The sequence below is a fragment of the Chiloscyllium punctatum genome, chromosome 1 (genome assembly GCF_047496795.1).
Source record: "Chiloscyllium punctatum isolate Juve2018m chromosome 1, sChiPun1.3, whole genome shotgun sequence".
NCBI classification, from domain to species: Eukaryota; Metazoa; Chordata; class Chondrichthyes; order Orectolobiformes; family Hemiscylliidae; genus Chiloscyllium; species Chiloscyllium punctatum.
The window spans coordinates 64,851,799-64,872,871 of NC_092739.1; positions in this window are offsets into that span (position 1 = coordinate 64,851,799).

Here is a 21,073-nt window from a genome sequence, read left to right on the forward strand (position 1 = left end):
TTTCTGAGTATCCAGTTACATTTCTAATGTTTTTGATTAAAGATTGTTGACTTGAAGCTGTAACCTTGGCTTGGATTTTGTTTCCAGTGTCGAGTGCACTTAGAGGGGGTCACCAATTTAAGAACGACTGACTTACAGTCACTCATACTTACAAATGTAATCCCATTTGGGGGTTTAATTCTGAATCACCACCATTCAAACACTTTCTGTACTTACAAACAGCTGCTTTCCATCGTCCTGTTTTGAGCTCCAATTTGCGTAAACGTCAACTTGCAAGGTGAATCCGGAATGCAACTCATTTAAATTCAAGGACTGCCTGGAGTTGGAAAATTCCCAACTTCTAAAACCTGACTCATGTCTATTGGAATTTTACTTTGGAGTTAGGGGGAGGGATGGGGCTGAGGTATGGGTGCTGGGGGTAGGATGGAAGGGATGGGTAGCTGACATATAGGAGTTGGACTCACCATCCTCAGAAACAACTAGTAGACAGCCACAGAGTACCAAAGCAAGAAAAGTCCTGTCTTGGTGCTCTGGTCCTTCAACACTATTATATTAAAATTATTTAAGTTTATGATTAAGCCCTCTAGTCCTTATCCTTCATGGCACAGTGGCTAGCACTGCTGCCTCACAGCGCCAGAGGCCCGGGTTCAATTCCCGCCTCAGGCGACTGACTGTGTGGAGTTTGCACGTTCTCCCCGTGTCTGCGTGGGTTTCCTCCGAGTGCTCCGGTTTCCTCCCACAGTCCAAAGATGTGCAGGTCAGGTGAATTGGCCATGCTAAATTGCCCGTAGTGTTCGGTAAGGGGTAAATGTAGGGGTATGGGTGGGTTGCGCTTCGGCGGGTCGGTGTGGACTTGTTGGGCCGAAGGGCCTGATTCCACACTGTAATGTAATCTAATCTAATCTAATAATGCTTTCTAATACCCTCGATGCCAATTTATGTCCCTCTACATATCCCCTTGGCCCCTACACATGCCAATGCCAACTTAGTGCCAACACATGTCAATCCATGACTCCCTAATCAACTCACCAAATGTTGTTTGTCTGCACCATTTATCATCACGAAAAACAAGGGTCAGAGATACAAGGAAACACCACCATTTGCAAGTATCCCTCCCACCAAATACCATCTTAACTTGGAACTACATCGTCATCCCTTCCTTGTCATTGGATCATTCTCTTTCAATTTCATTCCTAACAGCCAGTTAATGTGCTCCAGGTACTGCAGCAGTTCAAGAACACATATATAGAGGATACTAGAAAGCATTATTGGAATAGATCCTGAAATATAAATACGCAAAATAAGGCAACTTGGCAAGAGGGGCATGGGTTGATATAGAAGACAGCTAACCAGCATTTAATAGTGAGGATAGTTAATAAGTGCTGGTCAAGACAATGATGTGCACATTCCACTAATTGGTCAAGAGAAGAAAAAAAACATCCTCATGCTCACAGAGATCTTCTGCCAATTTATTTCATTCATGATATGTGGATGTCACTGACAGAGGCAGCATTTATAGTCCATCCCTAATTGTCATAGAGTCATAGAGATGTACAGCATGGAAACAGACCCTTCGGTCCAACCCGTCCATGCCGACCAGATATCCCAACCCAATCTAGTCCCACCTGCCAGCATCAGGCCCATATCCCTCCAAACCCTTCCTATTCATATACCCATCCAAATGCCTCTTAAATGTTGCAATTGTACCAGCCTCCACCACATCCTCTGGCAGCTCATTCCAAACACGTATCACCCACTGCATGAAAAAGTTGCTCCTTAGGTCTTTTTTTTATCTTTCCCCTCTCACCCTAATCCTATGTCCTCTAGTTCTAGACTCCCCAACCCCAGGGAAAAGACTATGCCTATTTACCCTATCCATGCCCCTCATAATTTTGTAAACCTCTATAAGGTCACCCCTCAGCCTCCGACGCTCCAGGGAATACAGCCCCAGCCTGTTCAGCCTCTCCCTATTGCTCAAATCCTCCAACCCTGGCAATATCCTTGTATATCTTTTCTGAACCCTTTCAAGTTTCACAACATCTTTCCAATAGGAAGGAGACCAGAATTGCATGCAATATTCCAACAGTGGCCTAACCAATGCCCTGTACAGCCACAACATGACCTCCCAATTCCTGTACTCAATACTCTGACCAATAAAAGAAAGCATACCAAACGCCTTCTTCACTATTCTATCTACCTGAGACTTCACTTTCAAGGAACTATGAACCTGCACTCCAAAGTCACTTTGTTCAGCAACACTCCCTCAAACCTTACCAATAAGTCTATAAGTCCTGATAAGATTTGCTTTCCCAAAATGCAGCACCTTACAATTATCTGAATTAAACTCCATCTGCCACTTCTCAGCCCATTGGTCCACCTGGTCAAGATCCTGTTGTAATCTGAGGTAACCCTCTTCGCTGTCCACTATACCTCCAATTTTGGTGTCATCTGCAAACTTACTAACTGGACCTCTTATGCTGAAATCCAAATCATTTATGTAAATGACAAAAAGTAGAGTACCCAGCACCGATCCTTGTGGCACTCCACTGGTCACAGGCCTCCAGTCTGAAAAACAACCCTCCACCACCACCCTCTGGTTTCTACCTTTGACCCAGTTCTGTATCCAAATGGCTAGTTCTCCCTGTATTCCATGAGATCTAACCTTGCTAATCAGTTTCCCATGGGGAACTGAGTGCCTTATTCAGCCATTGTAGACAGTAGTTAGAGTCAACCGCAACATTTTGGATCTGGAGTCACATGGAGACCAGAGCAGGTTAAGATGGAAAATTTCCTTTCCTAATGGACATTGGTGAGCCTGATGTCTCTGGATCTGAATCGAGTCTCTAGATTTCTAGTCTAGTAATATTACCGCTACACCATTGCTTCTCCCTCAGTTGTTGCCAACTTCATGTCAAATCATGTCAACACATGACCCCTACAAACCAGTTATGCATATAAACTCTCTGTATCAAATCATCCAGTATCCACAATGGGAAGACTTCAGAAACTATGCTGAGGTAAAATATTAATCTAAGTACATATGACAGACTTCACAATATGAAGAAAATGCAAAGTCATTTAACAAAAACACATCTCTTCCCATCGAGTATTCATTTGCTCTTGATAACAAACATTTGCATTTCTTGTCCCACATCAAGATGAACTGTTTATAATTCCTTGGAGCTGTCAATTGAACTGTGAATCTATCGGTATTTAATTGTGACAATGATAGGTTTTTTTCAAGCAATCAAGTAATACTTGTTTTATAATGATAACTTTAGGATTATATCATCTAACAGCTATCAAAACTGAAAGCACAATTTGTCTTCCCCTCCACCACAGCAATTCATTTTTTAATTCAAATATTAAAAAGCATAAGTTTTAATTACTTAACAATTCAATTCAATTCACCTTACTCAGCTTTTGCTCACACAAGTGCTGAAGAGACATACTAGACCCAAACTATTACCTCTGTTTTTCTCTCTACAGATGCTGCTGAGTTTCTCCAGCATTCTCCATGTTTGTTACAGATTTCCAGCATCTGCAGTATTTTGCTAATATTTTCACACATGTATGTAAGTCATATGTTCTGGGACATTAGCCTGTACTGCAATGCAAAATAAAATCTGTTTGAATTTGGCATTGTTCAAATGGTGCTGCTGGGTCTAGGTTTCCCTTATCTGTGAATCATTATCAATTCCCTGTTCACCCACAACCTCCCGATGAAAATAGCATCTGTTGGAAATGGGAGCCGCACTTCAGCATTTGGGGGCACAATTTTGGCTCAGGCCTGGGGGCCTTCCATTTCCCCAGTTCTCAGGCTTTTGTTTCTCTCTGTCTGACTAACTGAGGATTTCCAATATTTACTGGTTGTACTTCAGATTTCCAGCATCTATAATGCTTAACTTCTGGCTGAATATGAAGTTGCTTGTTGATGCTAACTTGTTTACACTCCAGAGAACATTCCACAGTGCCTGATGTAGCTCTCACACTGTTGTGGATACTGTTATTGGAGAGCAGCAGTTGGTGCTGAATCTCATCAATGTGGAAATGAATTATCTGCAATTTTGACTAATATTCTCAGTTTATAATAGAGTTTCCCTTCAAACGTGTGAATAAGCAAGAAATAATCTTTAAAGAGATGAACATAGTAGGCTAAATGGACAAAATTGTATATTTATTTTTTCTAACTACTTGTTGGTCACAGGACTTTGCAGTATGCATCTTCAATCTCCTATTGTGAATGGAACTGCAACCTGAGGTAATAGGGAAAAAATAGCAAAATGAATAAATACATTGTAAAACTTACATAAAAAATAAGAAAGTTAAGTTTGAGGTAACAACTATCTCCATTTTCTAAAAAAAACCGAGGGAACAAGCTATAAAGTAAAAAATCTATAATATGTAAAATATAAGTAGTGAAAAATGGAAAGAAAGAAAATGAAAAGACACAGTAGAGTAAGATGACATTTTTCAATCAACTCTCCTTCCAGGGATATTCAATTATTTTCAGATTTTTTCAATTAACATATATAAAAATAAATGTGACACGAGGCACTTTGGAAGAGGGAACAAGACAAAGGCTTATTAATGAATGGCAAGCACTAGGAAGTTCAGTGGAACAGAGGATGATGGGATGCTTGCCCACAGATCCCAGCAGGTGGCAGGGCATTTCAATGCGGTGGTTAAGAAGGCATACGGGATTCTTGCCTTTATCATTTGTGGCACGGATTATAAGTACAGGGAAGTCATGCTAGAGTTGAAGAGAACTTTGTTTAGGCCACAGTTGGAGTGCTGAGTGCATTTCTGGTCACCACAATGTAGAAAAAGTGTGATTGCATTGGAGGGGGTACAAATAAGATTCATCAGAATGTTGCCTGGGGTAGAACATTTCAGCTCCATAGAGAGGCTGGATAAGCTCAGGTTGTTTCGTTTGCAGCAAAGAAGGTTCAGTGGAGCACTGTTAGAGCTGTATAAGGTAATGAAGGTATGTGGGCAGGGTGACTAGAAAGCAGATGTTCCCCATAGCTGAAGGGTCAGTAACAAGGGGCCATAATTTTAAAGTGAAAGACAGGAGGTTTAGAGGGAATTTGAGGAAAACCTTTTTTCACCCAGAGGTTGATGGGGGTCTGAAATGTACAGCCTGTGCGGGTAGTTGAGGCAGAAAACCTCACGATCTTTTAAAAATACTTGGATAAACACCTGTAATTTCATAACACTCAAGGCAATGGGCCTACTGTGGGAAAGTAGGACTAGTGTGGGTCACGGTGTAGTTTTAGCAGAACAAACTTGATGGGCTGAAAGGCCTTTTCTGATTCTATTATTCCAACAAGTTATACCAAAAGTTTGATGTAAACAGATTTCAAAACTATGAGCATTGTACAGAAGATTTTGACAATCAATTAAAAATGAAATTTGATAGATCAGAGCAGAGTCGCAATTATCAGTTTGATTATTCATGTTGACTAATAATACATAACACCACTATAGCTTTAAAACGGATTGGTAAAGCACGATCCTTACCTTACTAACTCAAAGCAAAGCAATCAACTGACAGCTGGATTAGTATGATGAGGATATTTATGGTAATTGTCATATTCCTCCTTAATTATTTCTTTCTGAGAGAGCAAACGGAAATGCCAGAAGGTACTGTGCATTACTGATTTAATGTGGCAAAAGTTACAGCAAAGATATTGTGTTGCAGCTGAGCCAAGACATTTTTTCATTTTTAGAACACTTATTTAAATATTAATTATCCACAACCCTTAAAGATCCTGAAAGAAGAGCAATCAGAAGCCTAGCGAAAACATTGTGATGCAATTCTGGAAAAGTACCATCTTGGATCTTACAATAGATTGCTCATTAAAGTTTTCTGTGACCTTTTACTGGTATTTATTAATCAGTACAATTCAGTGTTATACAATGACAAAGAGTTGTGTGTCCTACAACTACGACAGATGCCATAAAATACATTAACTGTGATTCAGTTGAGCTCATTATTGTTCATTTTCGTTTCAAATTTAATGTTGCTTCTCAACTGTCCAACTTGTTTATTTGCTTTAATGCCCTCTGAATCTTTATTTAACTTTAAAAGCTAATCTCAATAATTTAAAAAGTAGTGTTCATTTTATTTCTATTGAACCAATTTTACATAGGTCAGTCTCGATTCCCTAGTTTTATGGTTCTTGTATTTTTATATATATGTATAGTTCCTTATTCTTATTATGAATATAGAAATACAGGGTAGATTTCTGTTCCCAGATCTCTACCTCAGCATTATGAAGATTTCTAGGTCCTAACCCTATTTGGTCAGAACAGTATGCATCACATCCATTAAAATTTCCAAGTGCAAATATTTTAATTGGGCAAAAGTCATTTCACTGCTGAATTTGAGAGGCTGACACAATCAGAAGGAAATCTGATTTACATGTATGGAATTTGGAAGCTGAGGATCAGCAGAGGCCAACAGCCAGGGAGGGTTCCTCTGCCAAGCTATCACTCCACGTTTTTGACGATTCCTTACAATTCATACTGGAGATCATACCAAACTGTCAGCTGTGGATGGTAGCTTTCTACCTTTCCTCTCCATTGTTCATGTGCAATTTTTCTGCTGCTGCTGCCATATTTGCTTTCCTTCTCCTGTCAGCATTGTAAGAGCCACCTCACAGTTGTTCACTTTGCAGCTTGCCTTTACCCTGATTGCAAAGAATATTCCCTGCACTGACACTGCCCCCTTCTTCATGATATGTTGTCAACCTGCCTGATTGAGGATCAGACCAGACCTCCAGGGTGAGCTCCCATTTTAGATGGTGAAGGCTTTAATTAGCTAATCTAGCACGTGAGGTATGCTTACTTTTCTGCCTCTCATCACTCTGAACAATTTCCATTGTGTTCACCTTGTGTGTGCCAACCAGGTGGATGGGTTTCCCAGAACCAATCCTCGGCAAACCACCAGATGTCCGACCCAATGTTCTGTTGGGTAGAGTCTTGTGCTGCTCCTTGAAGCAGGAAGAAAGGCAGGAAGATTAACCGAATTGCCTGAGTGGCCAATGTCCATGTTCCCAGTCTTGAGATGAAAGGATGTGAATAAACTCTTGGAACTTGAAAGGCTGATCAAGCTTTCCAACACCAATATCAGAAAGTTGTTTTACATGTGATGTTTTCTTTGAAAAAGTCAGCTCGCCAGAATAAAGTTTTCCTTGTGAATTAAATACTCTACATATGGGTCATCCAGAATCAAAATTCTATTACAGCACAGAAGGAGACCATTTAGCATATTGTATCTGTCCTCCCTCTCTAAAAGAGCAATTCACTTGGGCTGCCCTCATCTTATCCTGGTGAACCTACTAATTCTTTCTTTACAAACACATGCCTTCAGGTTCCCAGCTGCTAAAAAGAGGGATAGAACAGGCAAGGTAGTCTACTCGAGTGTACTCTTTAGGGAGCATTCAACTAGGCCATGCCATTCTGGAAATCAGGTGATAAGAGTCTAAATTCCCTGGGGTATGGAGGATGACTGTAATGAGGACTGGTTCAAGGTTAACCAAAGGTGGGAGTCTATCTGGCCTGGGAATAAAGGATGACTGGGAAAGGTAAATAAGCCAAAATGTTTCAACGCAGCTGTCAATTCACAGCCTACATGATGTCCCTGGCTTGCAGGAAGAAATGGTGGTCCTGGGGCCCAGAACACATGATTGTTTAAAGTAAAGATAGGACATTGACATTCTGTAACACCCCCCACCACCCACCACAAGACACATTGTGTTTCTCATGCATACATATGCAACAAGCTGAGAACTGTGTAATTGTGTTAAAAATAATGAAGTTCCAGTGGATTATATCATCACTGTCAAAACACTTTAAAGAATTACACTTCAGGTGTCCTTTCCCGAGATGATGTGGTACTGATAATAAACTGGAAGCTAATCCACTAGAAAATTTGAATAATGGTGCATATGATGTTCATACCATCAATTTAGATGGACAGGAAATTTCATGTAATACACACATTGAGTTTCCAATATATCCTCCCCATGAGCCCAAAGTACTTAAGCTGAAAATTACTTCTTTAATTTAAAATACATTGATTTCACCAAATATCAATTTCCAATTTTTGAACTGCACCTATAAGTCAGGAGGTTCAAGAAAAAAGAAGATAGATTTCTACCACTATCTAATGTACTGTAAGCATCACCAATATGAAACCCAGCAGGATACGAGGGAAACAGAGAACAAAGAAGCTTCACATTCTAAGAATCCAGAAGAAGCAAGTCTCTGAAACTTAATGGTATATTACCGAACAAAGTAACAGATGATCCATTCAGACATTTTAGGCATTTGCAATAGACGTTACCAAATTGAGACTCTTGGAATAGAATGGCCAGGAAGTTTGTAATCAATGATGAAATCACAGTGTTTACTGTTAGCATCAAAGAAAGCACAACAACCTAACCTAATCACCGCCCTATCTGCCTAATTTGATCGTCTGTAAAGTACTGAAAGATATCATCAACAGTGCTATCAAGCAGAAATAAAAACAGAAATTGCTGGAAAATCTCTGCAGGTCTGGCAGCAACTGTGAAGATAGAGCAGGGTTAATGTTTCAGGTCCAGTGACCTGTCTTCAGAACTTCTGAAGAAGGAGTTGGTGTATATTCCATATTCAAGAAGTACCAAAGAAAAATCAAGAATATTCCATATTCAGCAGCCAATCTCTAAATGAGTATGCCACTACCATCATAGATTTTATCAGTAAGTGTGTAGAGATCAGCATGCCAAAGAAGTTAATCCGAGTGTTCCTCAGCCGGAAACCATGGATGATCCAGGTGATCCACCCCCTGCTGAAGTCCAGGTCTGAGGTGTGCAAATCTGGTGACCCTGGCATTTTCGAAAATCTAGGTACGACCTTCACAACACCATCAGGGCTGGCAAGAGACAGTTATAGACTATACGAGAGTCCCAGACTAACCACACAAACATATGCTGACTGTGGCAAGGCTTACACAATATAGCTGGTTACAAAACGAAGTTGAGTAGAATTACTGACAATAATGTATCCCTACCCGATGAGCTCAATGCATTTGATGCTCATTCTGAACAGAAAGTCAGTGAAACAAGGTCACCTGCCCCGACACGCTTGGATGCACCTATAGCCACAGTCACCGCCACTGACGTCAGATCGACCTTTTTGAGAGTAAAGCCATGGAAAGCAATTGGCCCGGATGGAGTCCCCAGCTGTGCACTCAGACCCTGTGTAAACCAGCTGACAGGAGTATTTACAGACATCTTTAACCTCTCCTTACTCCAATGTGAGGTTCCTACCTGCTTCAAGAAGACCATTGTCATCCCAGTACCAAAGAAAAATCAGGTAATGTGTCATAATGATTCCCACTCAGTGGCTCTGACATCATTATAATGAATTGCTTCAAGAGGTTAGTAATGACACACATCAACTCCAGCCTCCCAGCCTGCCTTGATCCACACAATAAATCCATGGTAGATGCCATCTCCCTGGCTCCACACTCATCCCTAGAAAATCTGGATAACAAGAACCCCCATGTCAGACTTTTATTGACTTTAGCTCCACCTTCAATACCATTATTTCAATCTAACTCATCTCCAAACTCTGAAACCTAGGGGTCTGCTTCCCCCTCTGCAAACAAATCCTTGAGTTCCTGACTCACAGACGGCAATACATAAGGCTAGGCAGCAATACCTCCTCCATGATAATCCTCAACACTGGTGTCCTGTAAAGCAGCACCTCAGCTCCTCTCTATACTCCCTATACACTCATGACTCTGTGGCCAAATTCTGTTCTAACTCCATTTATAATGGTTAGGAAGATTTCATGCTTCATCTTATGTTCGATCACTTGAAGCATAACACTTTACTGAATGATATTCCTCTTTTGTAAACTAATAGCTTAACATTAAACCTGCTACTTACATGGCTGTGAATGTAGGATTAAATTAAATTGTCACATGTACTGCAGTATAGGAATACATGAGTACAGTGAGAAGTGTACAAAATCACTATTCTCCAGTTCCTTCTTGGTTACAAACCCAGAATTATAAAAAGAAAATAACAGCAGAAATAAAAGAAACCAGAAGTTAAGAAGAACATTTAATGTCATGATATTCACACCCAGAGGACAACATAAACATTTTCTCTTCAGGTAAAGCCTCCTGCCGGAAGCAAAATCAGATGTAGCTGAATTTCTTTAATTTATCAGAAGATTTTCGACATGCACACTGTTGATCACTTACTTCATCGTTTGCCATTTGGCAGAGTTAACAACGTCATAAATGTAATGTTTAAGGGATTGACTTTCTTTGAAATGCAACACTATCTGACTCCACTAAATGACACCACCCTTCCTGCTACACTTCATGATGAACTGTCAATGAGGCAAAATCATGATAACTCCCTTTTAAACTCTTATTGGCTCCAATTCATGGCTCACACCTTTTGACAGCTTGTGTATAAACTGTCACATTTAGTTAAGTGCACTCTGTTGACTGATATTCAGTTTGCCCTATTTCATTCTCTAAATAAGCTTTTTTCTTTCTCACTTGCACTTTATTACCCACTATCACATTGGCATTTTCACTAATTATTGTTCATTCATTTTATGTGGTCAATTAGTGTTCAGAGAGTTAGATAATTACAGTGAAATAAAATGAGTATATTTCATCAAGTCCAGGCCCATTGTGAATACTTAATGTTAGCTCCAGAATGCAACACATACTTAGAAAAAAGGACGATGGTTGTTGCATTGGAGGCCAATCATTTCAGTCCCAGGGAATTGCTGTACGAGTTCTTCAGGATTGTGTTTTAGGCTTAACTATAGTACAATCAGCATTGGATTGCTATAAGTTCATAAGACCGAAAGATATAGGAGCAGAATTAGGCCATTCTGCCCATTAAGTCTGCTCCAGTATTCTTGAGGGAAGACGGTCTGCATACACATCATTGATCATCAACAACCTTTGTTGGATGTACTTGCATGCAGATGATATGAGAGGCTTTCCCTAGCTACGAACAGACTCAAGTCCCAGTTCCCTGTGATCTGACATCATTAATATACAGCTCTTTATACATAGTCTCAGATGTATAATTAGAATAAAGGTATAGTTAACCCTTTACCGCACTTCTCCCCCTAAGTTCACTCTTCCCACAAACTATAATTTCCTATGTTTATGAAAGACCAGCACCTCCACTTCCTGGCTCTGGGTTTCTTGTGCCTAAGCCATCAATCTCTAACGGTATTTTCAGTGCACTTGGAGGATACATAAGATACTTGAAATCTCTTATTGTTCCCTCAGAATGGGTAGAGTGGGATGCTAGATTCTCAGGATATCTGGCTGCCATACTGTGACACTTCAAATAAACTAAATATAATGGCAGTGAAGACACATCCACGAAAAACTGATTCAAGAGGGAAACTACCAGGACGTAAACCATTACAACTACTGGAAGAGGAAGACAATATAGTGAAACTTGAATTCCCCCTTTTTCTTCCATTGAACAGTGGGGAAAGATTAAAACTACAGCTTGATAAACTGCAACACTTGCAGCTCCACTGAAGAACTTTATAGATCTGTCACCCCCCAATGAGTATCATCTTCAATTCTGCACCATCTCCAGGGAAGAATCAGATAGCTGAAATGAGTAATGACAAACATTCCCAAAACAATGCTGTAGACAAGGAAATGAGGATTCCCAACTACTCCTTGGTTAGGAATTTGTGCAGGTAATGGAATTACTTTTACACATGCCCCAACTGGAGGCAGTTCCTCTGCAGACAATAACATTTGAGGAATTCCATTGGAAAGTTGGAGAGTATCTCTAGAACAACAGAATAAATGTCTGGACCAAGATTTATTGGAAGTTTCTGTGTAATATCTTCACTAGCAGACTTAATAGAACACGGGCAATAGCAAGATATTCATAGTCTCTCATCTGTCTGCTATTCTTAACCTCAAGAATCCTGATGAAGGGCTTTTGCCTGAAACATTGATTTTCCTGCTCCTTTGATGCTGCCTGACCAGCTGTGCTTTTCCAGCACCACTCTAATCTAGACTCTGATTTCCAGCATCTGCAGTCCTCACGTTTGCCTAGTTGATTTTAACCTTACTGTGAATCCTCTTGCAAGGATGCCTACCTTGAAGAAGTTCTCCTCCTCTCTCCACAAGAATCTCAGTGAGTCTCTATCTCACTGCAACCCCCAGGTCATCTCCTCTACCCTGAAGCTCTTCAACCATGTACTGAAACAGACTCGCTACCACAGCCACATCTGCTTCCTCAGTGCCTGCCTCAACAGCCAACTCATCCCACATGGACTCCGGACCATCTTTAAACCAGCACAGTTTGAAACCGAAAAGGACAACCGGTACAGACTACAAATTCAAAAATACCAGCAACGGTTCTCCTTCCAGATCCTCTGCTCCACACTCACAGCAATGTGCAGGCACCTAACCTCTCTACAATCAGCCCTGCCTCAGCTGAGGGCCACACTCTCTCAGAACTGCAAAGGAACCCTTCTATACTATATCCTAAGAAGAATTCAAACTGTCAGCAAACAGTATTTCAACACCATCTCAAACATCAAAAACTGTAAGTACAACAAACTTTTATATATCCACCTCCATCACCAGCACTCCTCAAACATTACAGAAGGTTTACCTGGCCTCTGGAACTGCTCGGATGCCAGTAGCCATGACACTGGTACAGCTACGATCCCCATGGCAATCAATGATGTCACTTCCACCCCCATCATGGCCACTTCCTCAGCTACTTCCAATCCTCACGATTTCACATGCACCACACGTGACACCACTTCCGCCCTTCATGCCATCGCTGAGGTCACATGTTCACTGACTTCTTCCCCCCACCCCACTGCTGTATTCACCACCACTTCCACCCCCACCAATGCCACTCACCTGCATAATGCCAACATGTGTCCCACAGATCCCACTGTCATCCTCCCCACCCCCCAGAACCCTGAGGGGAACATCACCCCTACTCATGACTTCACCCCCATTCCCAGCTCCACACCTATCCCAGGTCATAGCTCCCAGCTCTGCCAAGTTTTCACCATTCCCCCCAGACCTCCTCCTCATTGAGGACAAATGATCAGTCCTCAGCAAAAGCCTCAACTGTATCCCCTTCCACCCACTCATCAATGAATTTAATACACGTCATGACTTCGAACACTTCTTCCACCACCTCCACCTCCGAGCTTACATTTTCAATCAGGACTCCCGCCCACCTTCCGAACTCCTGCCTCACCGAACTCATCTTTACCTACCTCGATACTGTCCTATCCTCCCTAGTCCAGTATCCAGTATTTCACCCCACATATGTTCGAGACACCACCCATGCCCTCCACCTCCTCCAAGACTTCTGTTTTCCCGGCCCCTAATGCCTCATCTTCACCGAGTCCTGATGAAGGGCTTTTGCCGATACATCGATTTTCCTATTCCTCAGATGCTGCCTGACTGGCTGTGCTTTTCCAGCATGACTCTAATCTACTCTCAATCTCAGCTGAGAGTTAGGACCAATTAGATGTTAAGAGCTTAAGTTACAATTCTCTTTACATTTTGTTGTCATTCTTTTTCCAAAGATCATTATGATTTTGACAATGTTCTCTGTGATTAACAAAGTCTGGGTTTTCCATGACAGTCTTCTGCAAACATCAGATAAGATCACTAAACTCTCTCTTTCATGTGTTTATTTTTCAAATATAAAATTATCACTTATTTATTGTGGTAGAGTGGTTTTCCTCATTTAATTATGGTCTTTCCCGTTTCAATATTGTACCGGAAGACAGTCTTTTCCACTATCAGACCATTTCTTTCTCCAGATAATTCCGCAAAAGAAAAGGTTTTTTCTGCACAGAACTTGTCATAGTTTACTGTAAAGTTTGCTTTTCCAGTCTCTAAAGCATTGATTATAATGTGTAATGTGTGAAATGAGGCATGTGATTTACATGCAAATATAAATATTAAGTTTTCAATTTCAAACTAATGATCTTTTGGAGTTGCTTTTTTTGGGGTTATTACAAAAAACAAAGTCAAAATCTTTCATGAACAGCAGCCTAGTCCAGGATGTGTCAGAGATCACAAACTCCTGAACTGTGAATGGAAGATGTTTCTATAGAGTCAGAGAGATGTACAGCACCGAAACAGATACTTCAGTCCAATTTGTCCATACTGACCAGATATTCTCACCCAATCTAGTCCTATTTGCCAGAACTTGGCCTATATCCCTTTAAACCCTTCCTATTCATTTACCCAGCCAGATGTTTTTTAAACGCTATTTAAACAACTCATTCTATACACGGACCACCCTCTGCATGAAAAAGTTGCCCCTTAGGTCCCTCTAATATCTTGCCCCTCTCACTCTGAACCTATGCCCTCTAGGTCTGGACTCCCCCTCCCCAGGGAAAAGTCCTTGTCTCTTTACCCTATCTGTGCCCTTCATGATTTTATAAACCTCTGTAAGATCACCCCTCATCCTCCAATGATCCAGGGAAAACAATGATGGAGTTTGACACAAAAAGTGTAAATATTGAAGGCATTAGCTTGATTTTGATTTAGAATAAGCAAGGATTGATTTTGGTTTATTAAACCCTGCGACTGTAGGCTTGTAGGCAGTTTTGGAGGAGAATTGATTAGGCTCAGAAGAAGTATACTGGATTAGTGGTGCTGGAAGAGCACAGCAGTTCAGGCAGCATCCAACGAGCAGCGAAATCGACGTTTCGGGCAAAAGCCCATATTATTCCTGATGAAGGGCTTTTGCCCGAAACGGCAATTTCGCTGCTCGTTGGATGTTGCCTGAACTGCTGTGCTCTTCCAGCACCACTAATCCAGTATTTGGTTTTCAGCATCTGCAGTCATTGTTTTTACCTCAGAAGTAAGTATAGTTTTCTTCTTTTAAAAGAGTACAGAAAAGAATGAGAAATTATAGTATTTTAGTTTTGAATGTATTCATGTAAGTAGACTTCAAAATTCATAGGATAAAACAGAAGAAATTAAATTGGGATTAAAAATTTGTTATGGAAGGGTAATATCTCTAGATTTGAAATATTGTAAAGTAATGGTGTTAAGGATTAGATTAAAATTTTGCCGGGTGTTTCAATACTTTTCAAACTATATTCTCTATTTAAACAACTTGGTTTGTTTTGCATTTCTTTTAAAGTAAGCTTCTATTTTAATGTACACAATACATAATTGTTGTTTTGCTTTCTGATGTTTTAGCTAATTGTTTGAAGGCATCTTTTTCCCTTTTTCTTGTTTGAAGCACTCTAAAAATATATATATACCTCATTTCTCATTAGAGCACAATTCCACCAACATTCCTTGGCTATGTTCTGGTACTTTTCCCACCTGGCCTATACATCTCCTATCATCAACCATGCCACAAATTGTATTTTCATCAAACATACACTACAAGCAAGAGTCACTCGATTATAATTAGCAGTGGAAATCAGGTCAGTGTTTCACTCCTTAAATTAATATTTCTGATTCTAATTGAAGATCTCTGACTGTCATACCAGTTGAACTCAATGAAAGCAAATGTTACAGACAGAATGAGAAATCCTGTTCCCTTCTAAACTGTGTGTAATCAGTAAGCTTTTGAGAAGAAAATTATGTATTTTTTTAATGCATGATTGTGTGGACAATTTGAACAACCAGCAGGAGGCATTATGGGGGGTGTCAGCAAAGAAAATTGGAAGCTCTGGAGCTTCCATTCACCATCATATTCCTCAACATATTCAAGGAAAATATTGTTGAAGAGAATAATGCACTCTTCCAAGTTGTAAACAAAAGGAATAGTTTATAATATGCATGATGATCTGTTCCTGAAGAATAATTGTGTTGTAGCCTGGTGAAAAAGTATGATCACTTCTGAAGTGTAATTTATGTGAATTCAATTGACAAAGTAATTTCAGGATTTGATTGAAGAGATGGGGGTCTCGTTACAAGAGATCAGTTTTCTATATTGACTGAAAAATAACAGTAATGGCTGTGCCACCCACCTTCATCTCCATTAATATCTGCCTCTCTTATTCTCAGACAGAAACAGCCCACAATAAGCCAGCAAGAGACAAGGTGGATGGCAGGCTGTATAATAGGCATGTCTCCCCTCATTAGAGAAGATCTTGACTCTGAGCACCCTAAGTGGCTATCTGACCGTGTCTGGATTGGTATCTAAAGTTGTTCTTGACCTACTTTTGTTATGGACCAGGCCAGACCTCTCAAAACATTTCAAGAAGGTAGCCTAGACCCTAACTTTGCTATTTGATTTAAGTAAGTATACATTGGATATTCCACTTTACTGCTAAAAATAAAACCAAACCAGAAAAAAGCTGATGTGGGGAACTGACCGCACCCCTTTCATTGTACAAGTGTTCTTTTTTAACTTGAAAGCTTTCTGCCTGAGGCAGTATCTGTCAGTTATTAACAAATTGTCCCTAAAACCCTTCAACCTCCAAATTTTTTGGAGTCCATCATTTACAACTTCTCTGAAAAAACTAAAGGACAGCATTACCTTGTAAAAGGAGTAGCTTCGTCACACCTCCCCCCCTTTAAAAAAAGACATCAATATCCAAAGATGAACAAAGAACAAAGATAATTTACAACCCAGGAACAGGCCCGTCAGATCTCCAAGCCTGAGCCGATCCAAATCCACTGTCTAAACTTGTCACCCAATTCCGAAGCATCTGTATCCTTCTGCTCCCCACCTACTCATGCATCTGTCCAGACGCATCTTAAATGAATCTACTGTGCTTGCCTCTACCACCTCTGCTGGCAATGTGTTCTGGGCATCTACCACCCTCTGTGTAAAGTACTTTCTGTGTGTATCCCTCTTAAACTTTTCACCTCTCATCTTGAAAGTGTGACCTCTCATTATTGAATCCTTCACCCTGGGAAAAGGTTTATCTCCATCTATCCTGTCTATACCCTTCATGATTTTGTCAACCTCAATCAAGTCCCCCTTCAATCACCTTTTTTCTAATGAAAACAAACCTAACACAATCAATCTCTCTTCATAGCTACTACCTTCCATACCAGGCAACATCCTCGTAAACCTTCTCTGCACCCTCTCCAAACCGTTCATATTCTTTTGGTAATGATTAGATTAGATTAGATTACTTACAGTGTGGAAACAGGCCCTTCGGCCCAACAAGTCCACACCGCCCCGCCAAAGCGCAACCCACCCATACCCCTACATCTACCCCTTACCTAACACGACGGGCAATTTAGCATGGCCAATTCACCTGACCTGCACATCTTTGGACTGTGGGAGGAAACCGGAGCACCCGGAGGAAACCCACGCAGACACGGGGAGAATGTGCAAACTCCACACAGTCAGTCGCCTGAGGCAGGAATTGAACCCAGGTCTCTGGCGCTGTGAGGCAGCAGTGCTAACCACTGTGCCACCGTGCCGCCCACGGTGACCAATGTGGTGACCAGAACTGTACACAGTATTCTAAATGCAGCTGAACTAATGTTGTGTACAATTTTAACACGACCTGCCAGCTCTTATACTCAATACCCTGTCCAATGAAGGCAAGCATACTATATGCCTTCGTGACCACTCTATCCACCTGTGCAGCAATCTTCAGGGTACAATGGACCTGAACTACCAGATCTCTCTGCTCATCAACTTTTCCCAAGGCTCTTCCGTTTACTGTATAATTCACTCTAGAATTAGACTTCGCAAAATGCATCATCTCACATTTGCCTGGATTGAACTCTTCGCTGTCCAATTCTCCAGTCTATCTGTGTTCTCCTGTGTTCTCCTGTGTTCTTTGACAGTCCCCTATGCTTTCTGCTAATCCACCAATCTTCATGTCATCTGCAAACTTGCTGATCATACCAACAATGCCCTCTTCCAGATCATTTATGTATATCACAAACAATAGTGGCCCCAACACTGACCCCTGTGGGACACCGCTGGTCACCTTGCTCCATTTCGAGAAACTCCCTTCAACTACTACTCTCTGTCTCCTGTTGCTCAACCAGTTCTTTATCCGCCTAGCTAGAACACCCTGCACACCATGTGACTTCACTTTCTCTATTAGTTTACCATGGGAAATCTTATCAAACACCTTACTAAAGTCCATGTATATGACATCTACAGACCTTCCTTCATCTGTCAACTTGGTCACTTCCTCAAAGAAGTCTATTAAGTTGGTAACGCATGATCTTCCCTGCACAAAACCATGTTCTTGATCACTGATAAGCCCATCCTTTCCTAAATATAAATAGATTTTATCCCTCAGTACCTTCTCCAGCAGCTTTCCTACCAGTGACGTCAGGCCCACTGGTCTGTAGATACCTGGAATATCCCTACTACCCTTCTTGTACAGGGAGACAACATTAGCAGCTCTCCAGTTCTCCGGCACCCCACCTGTGTTTAAGGATGCTACAAAGATATCTGTCAGGGCCCCAGCTATTTCCTTTCTCGCCTCCCTCAGCAACTTGCAATAGATCCCATCCAGTCCTGGGGATTTGCCCACCATAATAACCTCTAGCCTACCCAATACATCTTCCCTACTTATGTCAACGTTATCTAGAGTAATCAAACTTTGATCTTTAATCTCAACATTCATTGTGTCCCTCTCCTCAGTGAACACTGGTTCATTTTAAAAACCCTTATAATTATTTTATCAGTACTCTAAAACACACATATATGTGACACTGACTATAAAATGGAAACATGCACAACTACAATCCACCTCAGTCTGTTGTACTCCTGCCACCAAATGCCTCAAGTCTAGACAATGCGTTGGCAATCATATTTTCTCATCCTGACACGCGTACAATTTTCAAATTGAATGGCTGTAACAACAAGCTACATCTAAACAGTATGGCATTTTTATCCTTAAGTTTCTCCACAAACTTCACTGGGTTATGATCAGTGTATATGATTGTTTCAGATACATTACTGGGAACGTAAACACTGAAATGTTGTAATGCCAACACCAAGCTCTAAGTGTATTTCTCAACTATCGAATATTTCTGCTGGTGAATGTTCAACTTCCTGGAGAAATACCCGATAGGTCTTTCTATCTTCTTGTTGTTTTCTTGTAAGAGTACAGCACTGACACCCACATTACTTGCATCGATAGCCACCTTGAATGGCTTTGCATTATTAGGTATGGCTAATACCGGGGCAGTGGTTAACACAGCTTTCAGGCTGTCAAATGCTTTCTGACAGTTCACTGTCCACTGAAACTTCTTGCCTTTTTTTAGCGATTCAGTGAGTGGAGCAGACACACTGTGAAAATTTGGTACAAATTTTCGATAAAATCCACTCAAACCCAGGAAGTGTCGCACTGCTCTTTTTGTCGATGGTATAGGAAACTCCCCAGTTACCTTTGTTTTTGCATCCCATGGGACCATTTATCCCTGCCCAATAACATGGCCCAGGAAGGTGACTTGGACTTTGGCAAATTCACTTTTAGTTTATCACCAAACCTGCCTTCCGAAGTTGATTGAACAACAGGAAGTGAATTGTTGAACTCCTCCAAAATAATTGTCTCTCTAAGAGTGTCATAGGTTTGCTCTATTTTTAAAGCTCTTATCCACCTCTTGAATTTACTTTGTTAGATCCTTTCAAACTCAGTATAGGTTTGACCAGGGTCCCTCCTCAGATTCCTGAAATGTTGTCTGTAGGCTTCTGGCACAAGCCCATATGCTCTTCAGATGGCTTTCTTCACACACCCTAGTTCCTTGCTCTGATAGTGATGCAATTACCTCACTAGCTCGACCTTCAAGTTTCGTTTGGATTAACATGGTCAATGGCCACCACATTTGTTTAGCCACTTTTTCAAATGACATTTTTAAAAAAGGCTTCCCCATCCTTATCATCAAACTTAGACAATGCTTGAATATATTTAAACAGATCCCATCCAGGCCTTTGATGACCATAGGTTTGCTCATCCTCACTCTCTCCCTCACTAAGCTTACCTTCAGCCTTCATCTCCAGCGTTTTAAGCCGACATTCCTGTCTAAGTGCCACATTTCTGAAGTTCAAACTCCCTCTCTTTCTTCCTTTCCTCTCTCTCTTTTTCTCACTCATCTCTCTCTCTTTCTCTCTCTTTTTCTCTTCCCTTTGCTTTTAATTGTAATTCCTTGTCTTTTGCCTCTAACTCAAGCTGCTTCATTTTCAATTGAATTTTAGTCATCTCTAAAGATTCTGATGGTGTTTCCATCAAATTTAAATGCTGAGCTACTGCTGTAATTATCTCTCCCTTCCTCACAGAAGGAGGCAGGAAAGGAGAGATAATTACAGCAGCTGAGTGAAGGCTATCACCCCAGCTTACTGCTAATTTCATCAGCTTGGCCTTAATCACCTTTTGCAAAACCTTCATAGTAACTTCTTCCTCCCCCAGAAAACTCTTGGTGACTGAAAGAATCGTTGCTATCCCAAGCACTGTTTAAACCAACCAAAATCAACACCCAGAACAAAAGACATTACACCTACCACTCGCTACTTTTGAGTCCAATTCCAGTCCCAATTTGGAACTACAGAACAAATCCCACAAAGAGCCCTCAATCTGTTATGGACCCAGCCAGACCCCTCAAACCATTTCATGAAGGTAGCCCAGACTCTAACTTTGCTATTTGATTTAAGCAGGTGTAAAGTACATATTCTAGGAGAGTATCCGCTGGTCAAACTACTTAGTTGCAAAAACAGAATTTATTTACAAGATTACTGAATGAAATACAAAGAACAGAAAACAGAATACAGAGTAACCTATCCTACCCAAAAACCCAACAGACTATCCCAACTTAATGATGCTGTTCCAAATACTTGCAACAATCCCCATAAGCACTCTTTGGCACAAAAGGTGAAACCAAACAAGGTCTTACAGGAGAAATGTCAGAAAGATAGTACCAACCTGGACCTGCTTCTGGGTCCAGCAGCTTTTCCACATTACTGCCAAAAAACAACCAAACCAGAGAAACATTGAGCTGGGAGAACTGGCCACACTCTTTTCATTGTACAAGTGTTTTTATTTAAACATGAAAGTCTCTGCCTAAGGCAGTATCTGTTAG